This window comes from Canis lupus, chromosome X, assembly GCF_003254725.2.
Source record: "Canis lupus dingo isolate Sandy chromosome X, ASM325472v2, whole genome shotgun sequence".
Lineage (NCBI taxonomy): Eukaryota > Metazoa > Chordata > Mammalia > Carnivora > Canidae > Canis > Canis lupus.
The window spans coordinates 96927457-96951942 of NC_064281.1; the positions used below are offsets into that span (position 1 = coordinate 96927457).

A 24486-nucleotide genomic window follows, 5' to 3' on the forward strand; every position below is an offset into this window, starting at 1 on the left:
AAGGTAAAAATGACAAAAGCCCACTCCAGGATCCCAGTCTGTATTATAATACCCAGCATCTGTAGCAGCCTGCCTCACCTGAAGAAGCAGCTCAAATCAGGATTCCTAAACCAAATACAACAGAAATGTTTAAAATCTGGGCAAGGGAAGGAAAACAGATTCCCACCATGGCTGTGTTACTAAGTGGACATGCCTTATTGGTTTTGAATCTGAGCCAAAACACTATCTTCTTGCCGGACATGAATCCTGAACAACTTGTATGCTTGGACTTCACATCTGCCTGCACCTTCTTGCTGTGCTTGATCCTCTGGATGCAGTTCTCTAATCTACACAGACTAACCAGGCTTCTATTTTCTTCCCTATCATGCCTGGACTTCCCATACCACTTCCTAGCTCCCCTGAAATTTCTAGCTGTGACACAGATGCTTCGGTTTGGCCTAACAACCTGAGCCTAAGTTTGCTCACCAAGATCATGTATTATCTTGCCCTTCTGCATAGTGATGCACAAAACCTGGCACTCAGTCTTAAACTTGAACACTCAGAGGGCAGAAAATGTGTCACTGTAGTTCTCTTGGCATAGCACACAGGCAGTTAAGTGCTTTTTGATTATGATAACTGAATGTACTCAAAAGTTCTCATAATGGAAACAAATTAAGTCCCATCAAAATGAAATTTATGAAGGCCTAGCAGATTAATACTACCTCAGAGTAGTGGATGAAAATGCCTTTCACCACTAGTAGAAATGAATCACCCTCGGCTTACAGGGTAATCTCTTTAAGAAGAGGTAGAAGAGGCAAGCCGAGAGGAGAAAAGAAACAGAAAAGGCGCTGAACAGCAAAAGCTACACAGAGACCTGCAGATTCCAACAGGAATCCTACACCCACCACCTTCAAGATGCTTTATCGAGAGTCAGTTCAAATAGTACAGTTTCTTTAGAAAGATCAGGAGAAACAAATGGTCTTGGATGGGTATTCTCTGAACATGGTTACACAGTATTTTTATCACTAAAAGTTGCGTGGTTTCCTCCTTTGTACGACTTTTTTCAAAGTCTAAATTATATAATGCTCAGAGTGAAAAGAAGATCATTCTACGTGTGCAAACGGTCTTTTAGCTCTCTGCGGATCTGACCATTTCTAACACAGGCCTGCACAGCAACTTCTGCATTGTTGGCTTTCAAATGTTTTGCAGCAATGATTGAAAGAAATTGGATAGGAAGTTTAAAAATTAAAGTTCTCATTACGATGGTAATTGGTTATATGTAGGATTTTAGATTAACTGGACGACTACTAAATGATGTCTATCAAACCCTGGGGCTAATTAACTTCTTCCCCCCTCTGAATATGCATCACTTTTACCAACACCAAAAATTAGATAAAGCATGTGTTTCTGTAAGTTTATCACTGCATTAATAGGAGCTCTACAAGTGAAGCTATACAACAGAAACCAAAGGAAATTCTGGAATGAAGTTATTAACATTGCAACAGATGTTAATTTTCTTTGACTTAGGTGCTTTTCAGGGATATTAAAAAACATTGCTGACAGGCTTTTACTCAAAAGAAGAATGTGGAGTGCACATGTCCCTGATCTTTCGGAGATTTCAACTCTGGAATTCCTATATTCTTCTCCACAAAATTGATTCATAAGATGTATAAGTAAATGTATTTAGTTTTTATGCCTCCACAGATCTTATCCTATAAATCAGATTATAAATCAGAAAAAAAATCTCTGTAAGACCATGTGACCCAATCTTTGGTTTGGCATATAGGACAGCCACAAGGCTAGGTAAATAGCCAGAAATTCTGTGGTAACAATATTTTAAAGATTTGAGATTCCAGGACACATATGATTCAATTTGATTGAAGTTCATTTATATTCTTGTGGTTATTCTTTGGACCTTAAGGATGGGAAATCAGGCTGCTAAAAAATCTAAGTTTGAGAACCAAAATTCTTTTGTTGACAGCCTCCATTTAATTGGTAAACTTCAACTCTTAGTGGTAGGAAACAGGTAGGCCTTGATGGAATAGGAAAGGCTTCTGAAGGAGGCAACCACGTTAAATACTGAACAGGGAAAGAAAAAGTGTCAAGTTCCTATAAGTTCAAAAACCATTCCTAGCATCTTTGTTATTAATATTTCTTTGTTATTAATATTTCTTGAACATTTACTATGTGCTCTTTATCATCCTGATATATGCTTTCATTTGCATCATCTCCTTGAATTCTTAAAACAGTTTTACGAGGTCTATTCTATTATTTAATCTATTTCACAGAAGAGGAATCTGAAGGGTCACATATGTGACAAGTAGAAAAGGCAGGGTTAAAGGTAGGACTACCTGATTCTAAAACCGAGTCTCACAGTATGTCAAAAATGACTAGGAAACAAATCAGTTGAACCTGAAAACATATCCAAATCAGAAGTTATGTTTGTTTCAGTATTACTTTAAATAGGTCAGGGTTCCCAAAGTATTAGGAAAGCATCATATAGAAAAGAAATGTGGACCTTTATGCAGTCAGACAGATGAGGGTGTGTAATTCAGTGCTTAAAAAAATTAGCTATGTGACTGAGGGCTAGTTCTCTGACTTGGCCAAGAAATACTTCCCTTATTTGTAGTTGGAGTGATAATACCTACCCTGCTGGATCATTGAGAAATTAAATGAGATAATGTATGTGAAATGCCAACCAGTTCCTGGCACCTTGTATGCACCCAAAAAGTAGTCTAAGTAGTATTGATTATTATGGTGTACGGAGCCATAGTGGCCTGCAAAGACCTTGCAAGTAGTGTCTGGGCTGGTTCAATATGCAGGTCACACAAAATTTGTGGGTTTTAAAAGTGTCATTTTGACCACTTTAAAAAGCAATAATAACATTTTTAAAATGAGGCCCAGTAAATAATAGCTCTGTACCCAAGCAACAGCACAATGCCTTTTTTTTTTAATGTGCTGTACTAAGAGTGGAAGGAGTAAAATAAATGGTCTTTTGCCTCCAAGTAGTCTCTGGCATAAAGTCTGAAAATGCTTGAGAGAGACAGACACATTGCATGAACCAAAGGAACACTTCATTTCATTATTTAAGTTTGAAGGGATTTTTTTTAGGCTTGAAGAACCCTGATAATTATCAAATGAAAAAGGAAAGGTCTTTTCCTTCTGAGATCATGTCAACCAGCCCCCTGGCTCCAGGCACACTTGCATGAGAACCATGCTGAACAGATGGCCATCGATTCCCCAGCCTTCCTTAGTAATTTGTGCAAAGTGCTTGGCAACCTTCTCCGTCAGGGAGTGCTTCCTCATTATATAGGACTCTAGAAGAGTTACTCTACATCTTCCATAGATTATCTGATGCCACATTTATTTTTAAAAAGAGATTTTCTAAGGGAAGGTTATTAAGGTGTGTTTAATTAAAGCTTCTACCTTTCACTGTTACAAAAACATATAACTTACAATTAATAACTTGAAGAAATTTCCTCATACTGAAGGCCTGTCCTTGCCAATTTTAAATCACACATAGTATTCTATTTTAATCTGTCTCTGTGTAAAGTCCAGAAAGTTAATCAGGTTTTCCATCGCCCCTTCCTCTGTAGGTCTTCTCATAATCTCCTGCACTGAGATAGAACAATGCCCCTAAACTCAATTTAATAAACACCTTCAGGACATGTGCATTAAGAATCAATAATTAAATGCTGCCCCTTATATAAAGAAATAATACTACTGACACACCTCAGAGAGAGCATGAGCTCAAAAGACTGACTGACTGACTTATTTATTTATTTATTTATTTATTTATTTATTTATTGCAGTGGCAGAGATGGATTTTCAGTGGATCAGTAAATATTTTTCCCAAGGGTAGATATTTGTAAGCTACATATTTAAGATTTGGAAAGCAAAGCTAGAGGAAGCAAAGAAGGCAAAATGAATTTAGTAGAACATGGCTCGCTTCAGCACATAAATCTCCAATCTTCATTCTATATGACTAACATCCTTCTCCCTTTACCTTGGCCTCTCATTGTGCCTTGGGATTCATTTCCACTTGTTTAAAAACATTAAGCGTGGACATGCAACAGTATGGCTGATGAATGAATCTCACAAACATCATACTCAAAGATTCCAAACTCTGATTCCATTTATATAAAGTAACAATGGGCAAAACTAATATATACTGTTAAAAGGCAAGATGGTAGTTAACCTTGAAAGAATAGTGATTGGAAGCCAGCATGAGGGGAGCTTCCAGGGTATCAAGGATATTCTGCTTCTTGATCTGCCTGTTAGCCAAATGGGTATGATGAGAGTATGAAAAAAAATCATCAGCCTGCACACTTATAACAAAGGGTGCTTTTCTATATGTATATTAAACTTTGATAAATGTTATTTTTGAAAGGTATGTATGGGGACTTTTCATGTAGTATGATTTGCTCAAATCCCTTATCCCATTCTCCATGGATAACACTAATGCTAACCAAGTGAACAAAGAGACACAGCGAGGGTAACAATAGGTTTTTTAAATGTTCTCTAAAGTGAAACAATGACTTAGGTGGATCATTTGTAATCATGGATGATAGTGTTCTAATGCTTTGTTCATTACTCTAACCCTAATACTTATTGACCACCTTTTCTGTGCAAGGCACTGCTTCAAGCACTGGGGATCCCAATTGTGACTGATATAGATATGGTCCTCACCCTCTCAGAGCTTACAGTCTGGTGGGAAAAACATTCAATAAACCATAAAACATGAAAAGCCTAAAGCATGACATAAAATGATTGCAGATTGTGATAAGCAAAATGTAGAAAATAGAGCACAGTATAAAGTGAGAGAAGAGCAAGGGATGAAGAGGTTTATTTTAGATTGGATGGTTGGGGAGGGCCTCCCTAAAGTGGGAAGTCATCAACCATGATGTTTAGGAGAATCATCATATATGAAGGTCCTGACATAGAAAAGCTTGAACAACCACAGAGTGGCTAGCCCACCATAGGCACCATTAAACATGCTGACACTGTGGGGAAGGCAAGAAGGGGTGTCTAGAAGCAAAGCATCTTCAGGAAAAACCGTCAAACCTGAAAGTGATATGCTTCCAGGTTTTAGAACTTATTGATTATAACCATCTTCTTTATATCTATTAAAAGAGTGACAAGAATCTCAAAGTGGAGTCCCTTATGCTAAGCCCCACATCACCAAACTGAGACTTACTACCTAAGTATAGCTTCAGCCTTTCTTAAGAATGGAATCTTAAAATAGTCAATCAAGAATTACCTGGTCAGCACTAGGCAGGTAATCTGCCTGATAGACCCCTGCCACAACCAATCCACTTTCTGCTGGTATAGCTTCCTTGTCCTATTCCCTTCTACCTATTTTATAGGCATTTCATTTGTATGGTTTATCAGAGATCCTTTCTTTTTAAAAATATTTTATTTATTTATTTGAGAGAGAGAAAGAGTACAGAGGGAGAGGGAGACGGAGAGGGAGAGGGAGACTCAGACTCCTCACTGAGCAGAGAGCCCAATGCAGGGCTTGATCCCAGGACCCTGAGATCATGACCTGAGCCGAAGGCAGATTCTTAACCGACTGAGCCACCCAGGTGCCCCCTTGGAGTTCCTTTCTATCTGCCAGATGGAATACTGCCCAATCCATGAATCACTGAAAAAAGCCATTAAGATCTTTAAAATTTACTCAGTTGAACTTTGCATTTTAACACTTCCTTGGTTAAATATAATGAAAGATGCCTAAGGAGTATAAAAAACAGTTTTTAGGCTTTTTGGAAAATTAAAGAGTTGCAACCTCACAACATGATCCATCAGTACTAGACTCACATACCCTAGAATTCTCTTAACCAAGTCCTTATATATCAGGAACTTATCATCTACTCAGATCATAACTCCTAGAGCCAAAGTCTGATATAATCTCATTAGCCTGTAACACAAACATTACTCCCACCTCACACTGGGAGTAATTCTCTATCCTCAACACACATGCACATACACACACACAGTATAAAAGGGCTGCCTTGTAATTTGATAATGTTCTTTGAATGATTTTGTAATGTATTATCCGGCCTTAAATGGCAGCAGCATCACAGATGTTTATCTTTCAAATATGGACAAACCCATCACAAACAAAGCATCCAGTATATCTTATTCATAGAAACATGTTTCCTACTATTTATCCAAGTAAGAAAACTTTAGGCAAGGTGGATTACACTCATCTCTCTCACCCATGTCTAAAGCAACTATGCCATGTGGTAAACGCTTCTCATGTTGTTCATTCTAATTTGAAAAGCAGTTTTGTAAGGATTGGCTCCATGTAAAAACAAACACTCAAGAAAAAATTTTTCCATTTATTTTCCTACAAAGGTTTCTGAGCCTTCTGCTACACTACGGGATGCCCAGGCATAATTGAGCTGAACATATTTCCCACTGTAAGCCCTAAATTGAACAATCTGACCTCCTTTGTAGGAGAGCGTCCTGCTAGTCTCAGGGACCCCTCCTCTCCTAGTCTCAAGTAATTAGGGTACAGGGAAGAGAGTACACTTAGAAACAAAGTCCAGAGTAAAGGAAAGGTTACTTGACATGTCTTGGGGTTCAGACCCCACCTATAGGGTCTACTGAAGGAACCATATCTGAACTGTGACCTGTCATACCAATACAGCCAAATGGACCAGAGTAGAATACCTAATACAAGATGGTTTCTATCTTGAGCTGGGCCAAGCCAATCATATGCCATCAGAAACTTAGGCCTAGAGATGTAGAAGAAAGATTGAGGTACTACATCTGGAAACTCATGCTAAGTTGGACCTGGACATCCATACTGGGCTCAAGATGACTAAAAAGAGGAAGTCAATTAAGGGAAGCAGAGGTGTGAGGGGAGAAAGAGTAGATGTTCAGAGAGAAGCCGTAAGAAGCAAACGTAAAACAAAAGTATGCACTCACAGAGAGGTGGGAAGAGCCATTTATGTCTTAATATAGTAGGCACACCTTGCCATTGCATTCTGTGAGATCTTTATATTCTTTCAATAACCTTCCCATTTTATGTTAAGTGAGTTTCCATTTTTTTTGCAACCAAAAGAACCTTGACTAGAAAAAAGGTGGACCCCTTAAGCCTGTGCAACTGTAGGAGCACCTGGGTGGCTCAGTTGGTTAAGCAGCCACCTTTCTGTTTTGGCTCAGGTCATCATCTCAAGTCATCATGATCTCAGGGTCATGAGATCAAGCCCCATGCTGTGCCCTGCACTGAGTCCTGCATCAGGCTCAGTAGGGAGTTTGCTTCTTTCCCTGTCTTCCTCTGCCCTTCACCCCACTGTCTCTAATTAATAAATCTTAAAAAAAAATAAATAAATAAAAGCCTCTCAGTTAAAGAAAAAGACTATGCAACTGTAAAGATGGCAGTAAGGTGAGAATGGAAAGGAGAAAGGAGGAGGCAGGCACAGGAGAAGATAGGTTTAGAAGGAAGAATATACTATATTACAAAATAAACAGAAGAGTCACAAACATAGTAGTAGTGCATGGGTAGTAAATGAAAAAGACTGTGTTTGTGATTAAAGGCATCTCTACACAGATTTTCAGAACTCTCTTATATTTACTTTTCATGATATTCTTGGCTCCCCTCATTGTACTATTGGAAAGGTAGCCTAATACTGAAGAACGAGTAGGAGCAGTTAAGTCAGCCAGATTAGGGTTCAGAATCCAGGTTCTCCACTTCCTAGCTGTCTGACCTTAGCTTGTAAAATATCTACAAGCCAAATTCTCATAAGCTGTAAAATAGGAATAATTTCTATCTTCCAGTGTTGTGAGAATTAGAGAATATAAAACACACAACAGGGCACTTAGCAGATAGTAGATGCTCAACAAACATTAGTTCCCCTCTTTATCAGTGCAGTGGATATGGGGGCAGAGTGTGGAAACTAGCTTTCAATCACTTGAAACTTCATTAATTTTTATGTTAACGTAATCTTTTGATTAGATGGTAAAGATGGACAAGTTTTTAATTCTTCCCGATTCCAGTTGAATGGTAGGACTATTTTTATGTGAAGTGATATGACTTCACTAAAGAGCTGACACTCCAATTTCGAAATGTAAAAAATTTTAAAAAGAACATCTCACTCAAAGTCAATGATCAATGATTTAATAAAAACATTTTATTACCTAGTGTTTTTCAATCTAATTCCTCTGAGCTTTATGTATCCAAAGAGATTCCTTAAGGGTCACGGTAGAGGATAATGAGGAGGCCAAGCAGAAAGTAGAGAAGATGAGAGACTGGGCCTCAGCCTTCTCTCTAATCTAGGTAGCTCCACTTAATTATAGGTGTTGGGATTCTACATAGGATTTTACTTAAGAAGATGCTTGGACGTCTTTCAGAAAAAAAGATGTAAGACCCCACTGCTGTACAACATAGCCTCTTTCCCTTGGCACGGACAGTCAAATCTGGACTGCGATTGTACTTGAGTCTGACATCCACACTATTAGTCACCTCATTCTAGTACAGTTGTAACCATACAGCTTCTGATCTTTCTAGGATGGATCTGAATTGCAGCCTGAAAATATATCTGATCTTAAGTATGTTGGTCTAGGTGTATGCTGCTTATACAGTCATGAACACACTTATCCAAAGGAAACAGCAGTAGGGAGGGGAGGAGGGGGTTGGAGTCACCGCACCAGCAGTATGCAAGATTCTTTGGAAATAATATGTAGATCCTTGAACTGGCTCACCAAGGGAACATCTGTTGGTCGGCAATACTTGACAGGTTCCACCAAGGAGAAAAAATTAGATAAAAGAGTATGTATAATAATGGCAGTTCACGTATGAAGCATCATGATGGGGTAGATACACATGCAAAAGCAAAAAAAAAATGTAGAGAAATACTTAATAATCTCATAAAGAGATGGTGTCAAACAGAGGGGTTTTCAGGCAAGAGAAGATATCTCAGAGACCCCTTCTGGAACTGAAGAAACGGATTGTTTTTCAAGTTGCCCAGAGTGTGTATGACTATTAATAATATGATTAGTCTCAGAGTCAGAGATAAATGGGTTCCCAACAGAGCAAGAGTATATATCTCCACTATACAGTTTTCCAATCTATTTTTTTTATCCAGCCTCAAATTGAATCCTTTTAATTTTATTTAAAGGAATGATTGTTATTCTTGAATGTGTAATGATATCAGAGCATAAAAGATTTCCTGATGTAGACTCAGCTGGGATTTTACTCTAATATTATTAACCCAAATGAAAACTTTCTTGAGCAAAGCTGATCTTATTTCTATACTGCCAAGACTAACAATAGCTTACATGTCTTCAGCCATGGAAACTAATGTTAGCTGCTAGGTAAAAGTAGCGCAACCCTTTGTCACTTTCCTTTAAAATACCTATCATCAAAAGACCAACATACTAACTTTGGGATATTAAAAATTTAGAAATCTTGTCAAAGAGAAATTAACTATTCCCTACACAAAGCATAGGCATATAAGTGTAGATTGTGAAACAAGAAATTCTCTTGTACTGCAATGATCCCATGAGGGAAAAAAATGAGAAAAAAGCCCCAAATCTTCTTGGGAAAGAGACTAACATAGCATTTACTGCTTTTCCCTTTACATTATTTAAAATATTATTTCTGGATATCAGGAGAAATAGTCAATCTAGAGGTTAGTTTTCCTAGACCACAAAATTAAGCAGTTGGATGCTTTAAAAACATTTGGATAATTTCTAGAGTTTTATTTTTCATAGATATTTCTCATGTCTCACTGACACAGAGTAATTTTGAGTCATAATGCAAATTATTTTAAGAAAGCAAGCAGCAACTTGATTTCCTCCAAACAGATTAGTTTTGAAATGTTTTTGTTCCCTATGAAGTACAGAATGGTGTATTCCTAAATCCAAATGTACACAAGGTGTGAGGATCATTCTGATGATAACTTTCGGTCAAATTCATTAGCAATGTCAGTGATCCTGAGTCATTTATGAGTACACATTAGGAAAACTAACCTTCCAATAAATCTAAAGATGTAACTCAATTTTTACATCATGTTCCTCTCTTATACTTTAATGCTTATTCTGATATTATGAAATTTAAACACTAATACAGTTACACTTGAAATCACAGCTTACATCATAAAACTAAAGAGATTAAAATGGTCCAGAGTAAGTGTCACCCCACCTCCTGTGCTGCCAATAGTGGCCTTCTAATTTTTGTCACTTTACAAAATGATCATGAAAAACTTGAAATGGGAGTCATGTACTGCCTATAAAACACATCCCACTTGCTAACCCATTGTTAAAGTGAGTCAGGCAGTCTGGGTAAGGGGTGAGGAGAGAACTAAACTCTCCACATCAGTTCTGTTCAACTACAATTCCTCTCCCTTCTCTCTACTTCAACACCTTAATCATATTTACTAAGTTAGGACTTGGGCCTGAAAGACTCAGCCATATTCTCCAAATAACTTACAATGCCCCAGGAGCATGGGAGTACCACATCTGAGAAGTAAAGTGATAAGTATCCATAAGACCAAGGACTTTATCAGCTGTATTCACAGTACCTAGCCTAGGACTTGGCATATAATAGGTACTCATAAATATTTAATGAATGAATAAATGAGTGAGTAAAATAAAGACATGTCTAAGGCCTTCTCCTTTCCCATTTTCCATCCCCCGAACTATTAATTTAATTCCCATCTTCCATAAGAAAAGTGGGCCTGATTTCTTCTTTGAGACTACAAGCATTCACTGCAGCCAGACCATGTGGCCCCCTATGGCATTCATAGTGATGAGATTGACTTGTATTAGACAACGGAGGATTCTGCTTCTCAATTACCAGGTCACTTTACACTTTGTATTAGTCCTTATTGTTAAATGATGATTGAGTCCATCACTGAGACATACTGGAAATCATTAAGGCTATAACCAGGCTGCCTCCCAAATATTTCAGACAAATCCAAGTGACTTTCCAATTTTTAAAATTTACCAACTGAAATGCACCCGAAAATCACAATTTGGTCTTAAGCTCTGCAATTGCTATAGATTCTTAGTTTGCAAAATTTGCAAACTGTAACCCTATATTTATTTAGCAAAGCTACATTATGTGCAACATTAATATTAATAAAACAAGCCATCTCATTTATCTTTATTAACAAGACTGTCACTTCATAAATTTTCAACTAACACCCAATGACTTTTTATATTTGAATGCAAAAAAAGACAAATTAAAATTCTTCATCCATTTCACTTCAACTGAGGGAAATCAAGCAGAAAACACAGTTAGAACAAATGCCCTCTTGGAGCTGAGAACTCAAGTTTGGTTTGATTCAGCCTGGGTTCACTGGCATAGGACCAAGTTAAATCTTTCAAGTTGCTTCCTAACTTTCTTAATCATAGAAAACATATTGATTGAGCACATTATGATAACAGAATTAACTAGAACACTGTCCTTTTTCAGAAAGAGCTTTTATACCTATTGTCACCTTTTAGTTGGCATAAATGATCAGTAAAATTTACTAGGCAATCTGTGTGAATTTTGTGCAAACACGAAGTCAATATGTCAACATAGAGGTATAAAGATCAACCCAAGAAGATATTTCTAATGTAGAACCAACCATAAGTAGGGACCACCTGGATAGGAAATTTTAGACTTTATTTTATGGGCAGATAGCCATTAAAAATGTTTTAAGCAGGATTCTGGAATGATAAGTTCCCATATTGTAGAGAGAATTTTGGGAGAGAGAGAGAGAGAGAGAGAGAGAGAGAGAGAGAGAGGATTAGGACATAGAGTGAAAAGTAGAATTAATTGGCAGTTTTTTCCTATTCACAGGGAAAACCTACTCACCTTTGAAGTTAATGCAACACATATTTAGTGAGAGATACAAACAAGCTAAAGGGTTTATGATTAGCAAGCCAAGCCTTGCTCACCCATTTTTTTTCTTTTTCTTTCTTTTCCTTTTTGCCTCCCATGTTACTCCATAACATGTCCTCATTGAATTTGGCTGATTTCTAATAATTTCTTCAGTATATTAAAGTCACTTTAAAGTCACTTTGAATTCTAAGCCCAACTACCAAGAACCTGACCATAGCCCTTAATAATTTCCATTAGCTCCTCTCAGGTGCAATCCTTCCCTTTTCACTTAAACATAGATTCATCAAATTTCTCAAGTTTTTCTTGTTTCAAATAGGATGAAAGAAAAAATATGTACATGTATAAAATATACACTACATAGAATAATATTAATATATATAACAATGTGCATAAATGTGTATATATCTTTCTAGTATTATACACTATAATTTGTCCCAATGCAACTTATGCACCAGCACACATGTCAAACAATCAGTATCTTCTTGCCTTAACTCATACACATGAGCGCATGTGCACAAACACAGAGCATTTCATTTCCAGCTTCATTGTTTCTCATCTTACTCCTATGAGCTTCCACAACTCTAATCACAGGCACATGCTTCATGGGAGTTTAAAGATTCTTTTCATGTTTTACTCAACATTACTTTTTTTGTTATAAAAATTAGTTGAGCCAGAATAGACTCTCTATTTAAATCTGCAAGACTCTAACTTTATAATTAGACTTAAAATACACTTCTTCACTCCCACTAAATCTGTTCTTCATCCTCAATGAAACCTCCTATCACATTGTGTCTAAGTTCCCAGTCTATCAGCCTCTTCCTGACTACCCTCATGTGCCCACCTGACCCTCACCAGTGATCACAGGTCCTCTATGCCCCACCTGCTACCACACGGGAAGCACTGATTCACAACCCTGCATCCGGGCCTCTTTCGTTTTTTTCCCCCTTCCTGCTCACAGGCAGCTGAAAGCAAAAGCTACATCTTCTTGTTGATTGGTTCCACTGCAGATCCATCAAGGTTTTTTGTTTTTTTTTTTTTTTAACAGCAGTCGGTCCTTAAAAATCTAGCACGGATGCTTTTACTCAGCCCTACTTCACTCAGCGCTTGGTCACGGAGGGCATTTTCTCTTATTCTTAGAGAAATAAGTCACCAGGGTCTGAATGCTCAACTTTCCTTAGCTATTCCTTCCAGATGTATTTTCATCTATCTCTACTCCTTTTCTCATCTGCACCAAAGGGAGAAATATTCTCCTAATTTTCTAATAATCTTCCCTCATTTGTGCTTTTAATCTCCATCTCCTTCATATCACCTCTTCTGAAATTCTGCTCTATTCTTTTCCCTACCAAAATTTATCTCTAACTCTTTCTCTATAAATATGTGTCTATCTCACTCACTCTTTTTCAATCTTTCTCTTGTTCATTCTCTTTCTCTCCAACATGCAATTACTTTCTCAGTTTCTCTCAGTCTCTCAATTTCTCTCTCAGTCTTACCCTGTTTTTTAAGTGCTCTCGTCTCATCCCTTCTGTTCTCATTCTCATCTTTGAGTTCCTCAACATAGTATATGCTAGTTCTCTAGTCTAACTACTATATCTCTAGCCCAACTACTTGGTCCTTTTGCTTCTCTTTCTCTACCAGCTTCTTAAAGCCAGTCTCCCCCTGAGTTATGTCCTCTTCCCTGTTTTCATTCTATATGCTCACACTGAGCAATTTTCACAGATTATGGTTTTAACTTTCCCATATGTACATATAATGCTCAAACCTATATCTCTGGCTCTGAAATATCTCTTGAACTCCAGTTTCAGAGTTCTGAATGCCTAGTGTTCTACATTAATCTTAGATACATCCCATATCACTTTTTTCAGTCAAATCTGCCCCTCCTCCTGCCCCTCCCCGGGTATTCCCCTAGGTGATAGCTGAAGACCTGTGGTCATTCTTCTCTATTGCTCCTTATGCCCCACATACAATTAGTTACTAAGTTCTGTCTATCATACCTAAAAAATATTTCTTCCTTTCCATTTATACTGCCCTGTCCTAAGTCAGGCACTCATCTCTCACACGTGGATAATTGTAGTGAAGTCCTAACTGGTTCCTTCACATCCTATATCCTCTCCCTCTAATACACCCTCAATACAGCTACCAAAATTCTCTCCACAAAATGAAAACTAGATCATGCCAGAATTCTGCTTAAAATACTTCAATGGCTCTCTTTGCCTACACAATTAAGTCTAAATTCATTAACTGGCATTCAAGGTTCCATCACTCTAGCAATACATACTTTAAGTTGTCCCAATGCAAGTTATGCTCCAGCCACACTAGAACACATGATATACATGTCAAAGAAGTGATATACTACCATGTCCTAGCTCATGTTCTTTCAGTAGACTGGGATGAATACCACTCCACCTTGCACTCAGCATACACTCTTACTTCATTAACTGGTAAACTCCTACCAATTTTTAAGACCAGGTCAATTGTTACCATCTCCCTCTATAGCCCGCTCTGTCTCCATTAATGAAATTAACCTCCTCTGCTTACCACAGCACACTGTACATATCTGTATTATAGTTCTTGTTCCACCAGACCGTAGTTGTTATGCTCTCTTCTCATCAACCAGATTGTTAGTTCCTGAGGACAGGATTGACATCTATTTATATCTTCAGAACCTAGCACAGAGTATGGTAAATATTTAGTTCTCAATGAATCTGTATGCAGTAAATGAATTAATGAATATATTTAATTATTAAGAAAAATAACTTCCATGTAACAAAGGATAAATAATATTTTAATTACCATGGAACTGACTATATTTAAGATATCATACAGTAATGCCATATAAAGCATCTTCTGTCCCCCACCCCCCCTGGGAAAAGGAAATAACTATGGCCATCAAAGAAACTCAAAGTGGAAGAAAACAGGATCAGTTTTTACTTCTAATGTAAGGAGACCCTGACAAAAAATAAAGTACCTTCCATATGTGAGGCACTAAATTAGGATGGAAGTATGCAATGAGGGGCTATAAAATATATTCTATCCACAATTTACATCTTTTAGGTGGCTTAAGACCCACCTCCTCTATGGTCTAACACAGGCAATATTCTTATTTTTTAGCTTATTGAGACTACTATTTCAGTATCGCACACATGTTTATAACATGAGTAATGACGACCATCACCATCTAAACGTTTTGATTAAAAAATGGAAGAAAGGCAAAGAGGGAGGGAGAGAGGGAGGGAGATAAGGAAATGCCCAAAATGGTGGTTAGCTATGGAAAGAGACTCTTCACATTTCCCACACAGATGGTATTTACATGAGGACAGAATGGGCAATCTGAGTTATTGTTTGGTTTTCACTTTTATTTCCCCATCTCAACTGTTCTGATCAGATCTATAGGAGTTATAAAAATTAAAGCCTACTGAAAACTCTCTACAGAGAGCATACTGTAGTTGCAAAATACCAAAATAAATAAACCTAGTAGTTTGTATCTACTACTAATTTTCTATAGTTGCGACAACTCTGCCAAGTCTACATTCCTTTCACATGCTGTCTGTTGAGACAGCTGGCCTGGGTTAGAGGGCAAAGACCGGCAAGAGACCGGCAAGAAGATAGAGTGAAAATAAGTAGCTCATCTGGGGGAATTCTCCTTATTTGCTTCAAAGTAACCAGTCATATACTATTAAACATGCATGTGGCCATTATACCACATCTCCTAGCGAATGCCTAATCTAAAATCAAGCCATAATCTCATTTTGCCTCTAAATATATCTATAGATAAAAATTAAATAAGTTAAAAGGTATCAACATATTAAAAGCATGTTTTTTATTCATAAAAACATGGGTAAACAATCTGTACAAAGCATAACAATGGATTTTAACTGGACATAATTTCTGGCAAAATTTGAGCAAGGATAAAACTTCTGTGTGATGAAAGTCTTTCTAAGAAAAATTGCTTCTGTGAGATCGTGATTCAGTGTTTGACATTCCCTATTGTTTTCTATTAAAAGGCTTTTAGCAGTTCTCAGCAGAAAGTCAAACCAGTTCATGCACCAATATTTATTACTTAAATGGCATAGTGAGGTTTATACAAAATCAAAGTTATCTTTAAATAGGAAATCTGTATAAAATTCCTAGGAATTTGAGGGGAAAAATGGAAATTCTAGTGGGCCGACAGGTCCTGAAAATGTATGATGCATCTCGGGCTTATAGCCACAGTTATGTTGAAAGAGTAAACTTAAAAAATAAATCATCAGAACATGGTATCTTAAAAAGCAATGCAGGCTAAAAATCCTCAGCAAAAAAGAAATCCCCCAAAAATATTAAAATAAAGTGACTTTGATCTTTCCAGCAAAGTTATAAAGCAATGAAAGTATTTATCCAAAATAGTTTAACATCACTGCTTTAAAAATAATGGCAAGTCAGCATAAGATCACACACAGATCAGAGACCAATGCAGAAAAGACACAGATGAACTGTTTGTGGTATATTATAGATTATTGCTTTGTAAGAGAAAATGCTTGAAAATGGGACTTGGGGAAGAATATTATAAATTACTTGGATAATCATGTCACAATCACAGAAAACAGATGAGGCTATTTTTAACTCTTCAAATATAGGAAGTGTATTGAAGGTCAGGAGAGTGGTACAAACACAGAGCATAACTGGCACTAATCGAAAATTGTATATACAGTTATATTGAAAAGTGATTGTACCTTTTTAATGAAAGGCTAGGCCCCAGATAGTCTAACCCAGGACTTCTCAATTAGGGGTAATTTGTCCCCAGTCCACCCAATTCTGGAGAAATTTGACAATATGTGGAGATATTTCTGTCACTGTTGGTGGCAGGGTAAGGGTGGTACTACTTGCTTGTAGTGGGTAGAGGCCAGGCACGCTGCCTAACATTCTACAATGTGCAGGACAACTCCCTGACAACAAAGAATTACCCAACATCAAATGTCAATAGTGCCTTTGTGGAGAAACCCTCGACTAAGTAAATATACAGAGACCTTACAACAACCTTAGCTAACACAGACTGAACTTTGTCATACACAGTATCATCTTGGATCTCATGTCCAAGTACTGTACAAAAGATATCAGAAGATATTTTCACCTATAAGTTGATTTCATTTTAATTTATGGATTTTGCTAGAGAGGATTATAATAAAACTATTTTATAGGTTCATCTAGTAGGGCAGCATATTTCATGGAAGGCAGCCAAGAGTAAGTAGTGTGAATGTGCAGAAGAATGTGTGTGGGTTTAAGAAGGTAAAAGATGGGGGTGCCTGGGTAGTGCAGTCAGTTAAAGCAACCAACTCTTGGTTTTGGCTCAGGTCTGATCTCAGAATCATTAGTTTCTCTCTCCCTCTCCCTCGCCCACTCTCCCCAGCTCCTGTGTGGGCACACACGCACATGCTTTCTTGCTAAATAAATAAATAAATAAATAAATAAATAAAATCTTTTTTTAAAAAAACGAAGGTAAAAGATGATTTGACCAATTGAAGGGAAGCAGAATATACCACCGCAAAATACACCTCTTTGCCATAAGGATTATTTTAGGCTGATTATTTTTAAAAAACAGCTGACACAGGAAAGGCTCTGAAAACTGAGTAGAGTTTATCCTTTTATAAGAGACTTTTAGATTTATAAGGAAAATCTCCATTTGTAAGGGTGTCTCCCTCTCTGTGCCAAGAAGAGAAAGATGATTCTAAATCTCGAGAAACTCTTATCAGTGGAGAAGGCAATGACTTAGAACTGTATAACAACCTTACCCTTGTTTACTGTGCTTTTTCTGATAGCCTCCCATAACTGGCTTCTCACTTCCTCCCCAAATCTTCTTTTCTTTTTAGGTGGAGATAATTTTTAAGGTGTTGGCTTGGGCCATTTCTGGGAGTAACTGTTTTGCTGGGTACCTCCCACACATTCAGGAGGTAAACATATTATTAGCCTTCTATTTGTTTTTCTCCTGTTAATCTGTCTTTTAGCACAGGAGTGTCTGAGCCAAGAACCTAAAAAGGATACAGGAAAAATTATTTTTCCTCCCCACGTAGTGCAGATGTGGGTGGTTGAAGAGAAAAAAAGGCACACATATCGAATACTACTTAACTGCAATGAAAGAGGACATGAATTATAGAAAAATGATGGATTTTGTTCATTTGATCAAAAATAACACATGTATGTAGATTTTCCATTCGTTGTATTGAGAGAAAGCTTTCCAGTAAAACTTAGGAGCCATTGTTCCATAAGGCAATTTCTGAGAGCGATAGCCATACAATTCTAGGAACACACAGAACCACAGTTTGTGCAAACTAGGATACTGTGAAGAAGACCAACATTATTGCCACCCAAGAATACCTTCTGGATTCAAGATGTGCTCTATGGTCAAGAGGCTAGTAGATGCCACTGAAGAGGACCATAAGACAAGCCTAAACCCAAATCACACTTGCTGAGAGAGCTGCTTGAGAGAGAAGGGAGGAGGAACAGAAAGCAATTAAATCAGTGATAATACAAAGAATACAGGTGTGTCTGAAAACCCCAAGAAAACAATTGCTTCCTAAGCAAGCTGAGTCTCAAATGAAAAAAGCAAGCATAAGGCTAGAGTCCCCCAACTGCTGTTTCCTCACTGGAGGAAATGCCTTAGTAATTCAGTTACCACATAAAGGAGAAAGGAATCTGTCAGGAGCCCAAGAAAAGCTTGAGGGAAACTCTTTTGTTTCCCCCAAGAAAGAGCTAAATCAAGGAAATTTGGTGCTTAAGGAGGACTGCCACCAAGTGTTCTGTTTTAAGACACACAAGGTAAAACAAGTAGAATTCACTCTGAGTTTCAACTGTTAGAATGCCCTTGGGGTGAATGACTGGGGGGGAGGGAGGGTGATTCTACTCAAACGCAATTTCCAGAATATCACTTACTGCATTAATTATAGGCCTTTCTACACCAGTCAACCTTTGAAGAAAAAGGTCTTTTCCTCTTCTAGATATAAACTGAATTAATCTCCTGAGTCTTGAAAAAAAAAAACCTAACTGGTTAAATTCCTCAGGTGAGACTACTAAAACAGAATTGAAAGTTATTTCTTCCCCACCCCTTTTTCTTGATGGGTAATTAGTGAAAGTATACTAATCAGCAAAACAGAGGGGGTTTTCATGCCAAGCATACTTGAGTACAATAATCCCACCTAACATCTGTAGAGCTTTCATTTTCCAAGAGCACTTCCTCACCAGAGTCCTCTTATACCAACTGTATCTACATAAAACTGGGATTTTCAGATTAAGCTATTCTTTGACCCTTAGTTTCCACCTTACTTTGCTACCGTGACTCTGTGAAAAGTCAAATTGGGTGTTAAATGTACAGCACAAATTCACAGACAGCAATTCAGCATGAAAGTACTTGAAAAGGGAACACTTGGAAGGGATTTGAATGTAGTGCCTGAGCAGAGATGAATAATGCACAAGCACGTCCCCCAGCAGTGACGCAGGCATCTTTTACACAAGACATCAGTCCCCACACTTAATAGATCGGGTGTCATTTTCACTACATGTATGTTGTGTCGACTATTGTGGAGAGGTATGTTGTTCATAAACTAAAGCTGCATTTTAAACCTTGCGTCATCTCCTTAAACATTAGTATGCTTAAGACACTGTGTGATAAAATATAACACCATTTTCAAGGAACAGCGGGATGTTTTTACTGCTTCATACATAACTCAATTGCAAACATGGAATTAATAAAAAGAAAATACAATCAATTAGTTAAATGTTACCTGATTCACTACCCAACTAGATTTACTATAGGCCAAAGTAATTATCGAATCCCAGCTATACCAGTGTTTGAAGCCAATCTACACTAAAAAGAAAGGGCACTGGCGTTACATTTCTTAAATTTACATATTTAAATTGGAGTCATAACCCTGGCGTTTGGGATAAGACTCTGAAGTCATCGAAGTTATGACAGAGTAAGAGATGGAAACTAGCTTGAAATATTTCTTTTTGGAAAAGTGTCTGAGATGCATGAGTTTAACCCAGATTTACCTGTACTAACAGGCTTGGGAATGATCTTGAAACTTCGACAGAGGTCTCTTGCTCTATCTAATCAACATATTTTCACCTTCCTCTTCATATTATAGTGAAAAGAAAAAGCAGACCCACCTGACGGTAGTATTTGTCCACATTTCTTAAGGGTTAAGAGCAGGAAGGAGACCACACAAAAAGGAGAACATGGGAAATTAGTAGAGTTTTTGCAGATTACCTTAAGGTCAGGGCCTTGAGGTCAGGACCTGTGCATTTTTGTTCTTGACGCTTGTATCTTAAGCCAGACACAGGCATAATGGGCCATTAGTTAAGAAAACCTCCTAATGAGGGCTTTTGTGAGATCACATTCTTTGTAAACATCCTCAGCTCTTGGTTTACTCTAAACATTCAGCAAATGTTGTTTTTTGAATGCCTCAAAAACTGAATCTAAATATTTAGCTTTCTACCAACTCTATTGCTGGTAACTTTGCATGAACCAAGTATTTATTGAACTGCTATGTGTTAGGCACTGGCCTATCCTCACAAGGCATATAGTCAAGTCCAAGAATCCTCAACTTTGGTTGCACATTAGAATCACCTGGGGTACTTAAAAAATACTGACACCTGGGCTCCACTCCACACCAATTAAGTCAATCTGTGTGAGATTGGATGTCATTATCTTTTTAAAAATCTCTCTAGGTGATCCTATATGCAGCTAGAATTGAGAACTGTTGATCTAGCTGTTCATTTTTTACTTAATCACTTAGAAAATGATTCCATAGTCATACATGTAGACATAGGCTGTTTGCCTTATATTGGAATCCTTGGGACAAATTTCTGCTTCTGTTTAACTAGCTTATTATAGCAATCACCCCAATATGCAATACAGCTTGCAAATATAAATGTCACTATCAGGTTACAGTACAAGTGCTCAGCACAAGGCTGTTTGCAGATAGACACATATTACATATACTTTTGTATCCATCGACTGATACCATGTTTTTTGTTGCTATTATAGATTTTGAAGCACTTTACACCATGCACATGTAATAAAACTTGATGATGATTGGTTTCTCTGGGAGCAATTTCCAAGAACAGCTCACCTCTCAACAAGTCTATTTGGTGTGAACAAACTAACATGCCACGATTTCCAAACAACTTTGCATTATGAATTCAACACCAATGGCCGTGTTTGGAATGCACATCTAAAGTGAAAGGAGTTCAAAATCGAGGTATAAAATACAGTCATGTTATTCAGAGTTCACTCGGGTACAATTCATGGAAGAAAACCTGGAAATACCTAAATATGTTCCCTGGAACACTTAACTTGAACACATATCTGAGCGATAATCCCACTATTTCAGGAAAGAAAATATCATCATTTGAGCAAACTCACTAGATGATAAAGGGTAAAAGAGCAAAATAGTCAGTGTGCTTCAGAATTCCCATCTTTTAAGCCAAATATATATAGCATACATGACACCAATGTAAAGAAATCAAACTTCCTAAGACATACATCCCTAAACCAAAAATAAAGACATCAAATTTATGAAGAGGAAGAAATATTTTTTGGCTGTGCTCTTACCTACATCTTGACATAGAATAATAAATATATTTTCAAAAATCATGGAAAATACCAAATTGAGTCAATTATGTTCATTCCCACTCAAGATGGTCTTTATAGAGGTACCAAGGAGCATTTCAGACCAGGGATAAAGGGTCATGGTTGTCTACATGACATCAACCACAAAAGCTGAGGGTAGTACCCAAGAGCAGCCCTTTATGGCATTGACATCCATACTTCTCAAAGCAATTTTTGGGAAGTTACACTAGTCAGCAACTCTCAGAAGTAGATGCATATTTTAATCATTTTTGAGAGCCTGTAAAGTACCAATTTGGGATTCCACTCCTAGAGATTCTGATTTAGTAGATTCCCAAGAGAGAACAAGGGCCCATATAGTATTTGTAGGCGAAATCACCCACATCAACACTCAGACCAATATCAAGGAATCACTATATGTCTGTGGCTAAGAGTACTAATGGAGGCTAGTGGTTGAGGTACCAGGCCCAACTGGAGGGTATGGGCTTGAATGCAGTTCCCAGTGAGAAAATGGGGACTCAATGACTTCTAAGTTCTCTTTAATTTATAAAATAACAAATGTGATTGTGACACTAGGATTCTAGGATACCCGAAAAAAATTGATACTATGTTAACAACAAAGGAAGAGGAAATGGTTGTTGGATAAGTAAATGGCAGTATGCAGTCATTAAAAAAAGGAGAGTTAGAGTCAGCTTCCAGAGACCCAAGTTGTGTGGGAGAGCAAAGGCAGAAACAGTCCATGAACACGTGAGATGAGATTTTTGAAATCCAATATGAGCACAACTAACAAGTAGGAAATGGAGTTCACTCAAAAAAGATACTGGATACAATGACCTGGGAGGTGCACAGAAGGCACTGTGGTCACATGATTGCTAATCATTAAGAAAGAAGCTGCAGACTCTCTTTTGGTTTTGAGGCCTTTAACTTCTCTTGCTAGCCCCCCTTGAAACTATCAGACTGAACTGAACTTTGGCCTGTGGATTTACAGTACTCACACACACCCATCTCCCACATAAAACTTCATATGTACGTAATCATGTTTTTGAAAAAAAATGTACTCTGCCATTTTTTACCAAACCCAACTCCCAGTCCTGGGATAAATGGGCCTTACAAATAGTATGGTCTTCTGAGAATTGATCTTATAACACTGATCATCTATTGTGTCATCCATATCATCTGCTGGGGTTATCAATATACCAGCCCAAATGAATTTGAAAACTTAAATTTCTCAGGCCATATTTTAATTAGAAAATTGATGATTATACCCAGACATATTTTCTTATTATATAACAGAATCTTTCTCCAGTCAGTAACCGAGAAATTCTGAGTCAAAAACATATAGCAAATGTAAAGTTGAAGTAAAATGAGTAAGGCTATCAAATTAGTTTAAATAAGAACCTTTTTTTAGTTACCTGTGATCAGAAACTGTTATTGGCCTATAACAACCAATTCTCTCTCCTTTTTTATTAACATGATCCCAGATTTGTTCAGGTATCCTTTCTCTTCCACTTGTCCATATGCTTCAAGAAAGACTACAAAATTACAATGAAATGCTACTTCATACCCACTAGGATAACTATATAATAGAAAAGACATATAATTACAAGTATTGTAGAGAATGTGGAGAAATTGGGACAAATCTTCAATCACTGTAGGAAAGAATCTGGCATTTCCTCAAAAGGTTAAGCATAGAGTTACTATATGACCTTATAATTCTACTACTAGGTATATATGTAAAAGAAGTAGGGATGCCTGGGTGTCTCAGTGGTTGAGCATCTGCCTTTGGCTCGGGTAGTATTCCTGGGGTCCTGGGATCGAGTCCCACATCAGGTCCCTGCAGGGAGACTGCTTCTCCCTCTGCCTATGTCTCTGCCTCTCTCTCTGTGTCTCTCATGAATAAATAAATAAAATCTTTTTAAAAAAAAAAAGAAGTAAAAGCATATGTTCACACAAATATTTATATACAAATGTTCATAGCATCATTTCCATTGTAGCCAAAAGGTAGACACAACCCAAATGTCCATCAACCCATATATAAACAAAATGTGTTGTATCCATAAAAGAGAATATTATAAAGCCGTAAAAAGGAAGGAAGAGCTGATCCATGCTACAACAAGGATGAACTTTGAAAATATTTTGCTAAGTGAAAGAAGCCAGTCATCATAGGCCACATAACATAGGATTCCATTTATGTGAAATATCCAGAATAGGCAAATCCATACAGAAATAAGTGGATGAGTGATGCTGGGGGCTAGGGACAAAGAGAATAGAGTATAATTACTGAACTGGTATGGGATTTCTTTTAGGGGTGATGAAAATGTTCCAAAAAGAGCTGTGGTGATGATTGCCCAATTCTGTGAATAGACCAAAAGCCACTGAATTGTACACATTAAATGTGTGAATTTTTCTATGTGAGTTGTATCTCAATAAAGCTGTTTTAAGAAGTCTATATCCACAGCCCTAGCCCTAGTCCCAGCTGAAACTGCAGGCCCACACCCAAAGCCAGATTCAGTCACAGAGTGTCAGTCTTGATCAATGTAAATAGGTCATAATTCCATTCTCTTTGACTAAGGAAGAGTCATGTGACCCAATTTTGGCCAATGCAGTGTGAGGGAAAGATTTCTTGGGGGTAAAAATGTAAGAAAGATTTCTCAGCACTAAAGAGTTATAGAAACAAAAGATTTTTTTCTGCCCCTTTCTGCATTGTATGAGGATGTGATGCCTAAAGCTATTGCAGCCATATTGCTATTATGAGAACAAGCTACCTTACATACTGTAAATGGAGTAGCAAGAAATAAAATGATACCTGTAAGCTACAGAAGTGAGCAACCCTACCTTAAGAGTTTTTGTTATGTGAGATAATATATCTCTATTGTTAAAGTCACTCTAAGTTGTGGGGTTTTTTTTCCAAGTTGTATTTAGCAACATCGTAAGTAATAAAATGTACTCCATCTTAATCCAAAATGACTTGAGGTGACTAAATAATCATTTAAAGTTAAGAGTTAGCAAAGTCCTTTATGAAGTCTTATTACCATGGCCATCAACCTTGTCTGACTGTAAACCCCAATACCCC

At 37.4% G+C, this 24486-nt stretch overlaps 1 protein-coding gene across 3 annotated transcripts in view; it reads right to left on the reverse strand.

Annotated features, from left to right (window-relative positions):
• TENM1 (teneurin transmembrane protein 1) overlaps positions 1-24486 on the reverse strand; it is a 794660-nt gene that overhangs the window by 728446 nt on the left and 41728 nt on the right. Inside the window, exon 4 of one of the 3 annotated variants that reach the window (XM_049107240.1) lies at positions 14354-14481. The exons of the other annotated variants lie outside the window; for them this stretch is intronic. The gene's annotated coding sequence lies outside the window, so the exon portion shown is untranslated. The remainder of the gene's footprint in view (positions 1-14353; positions 14482-24486) is intronic. 3 annotated transcript variants of the gene reach the window in all.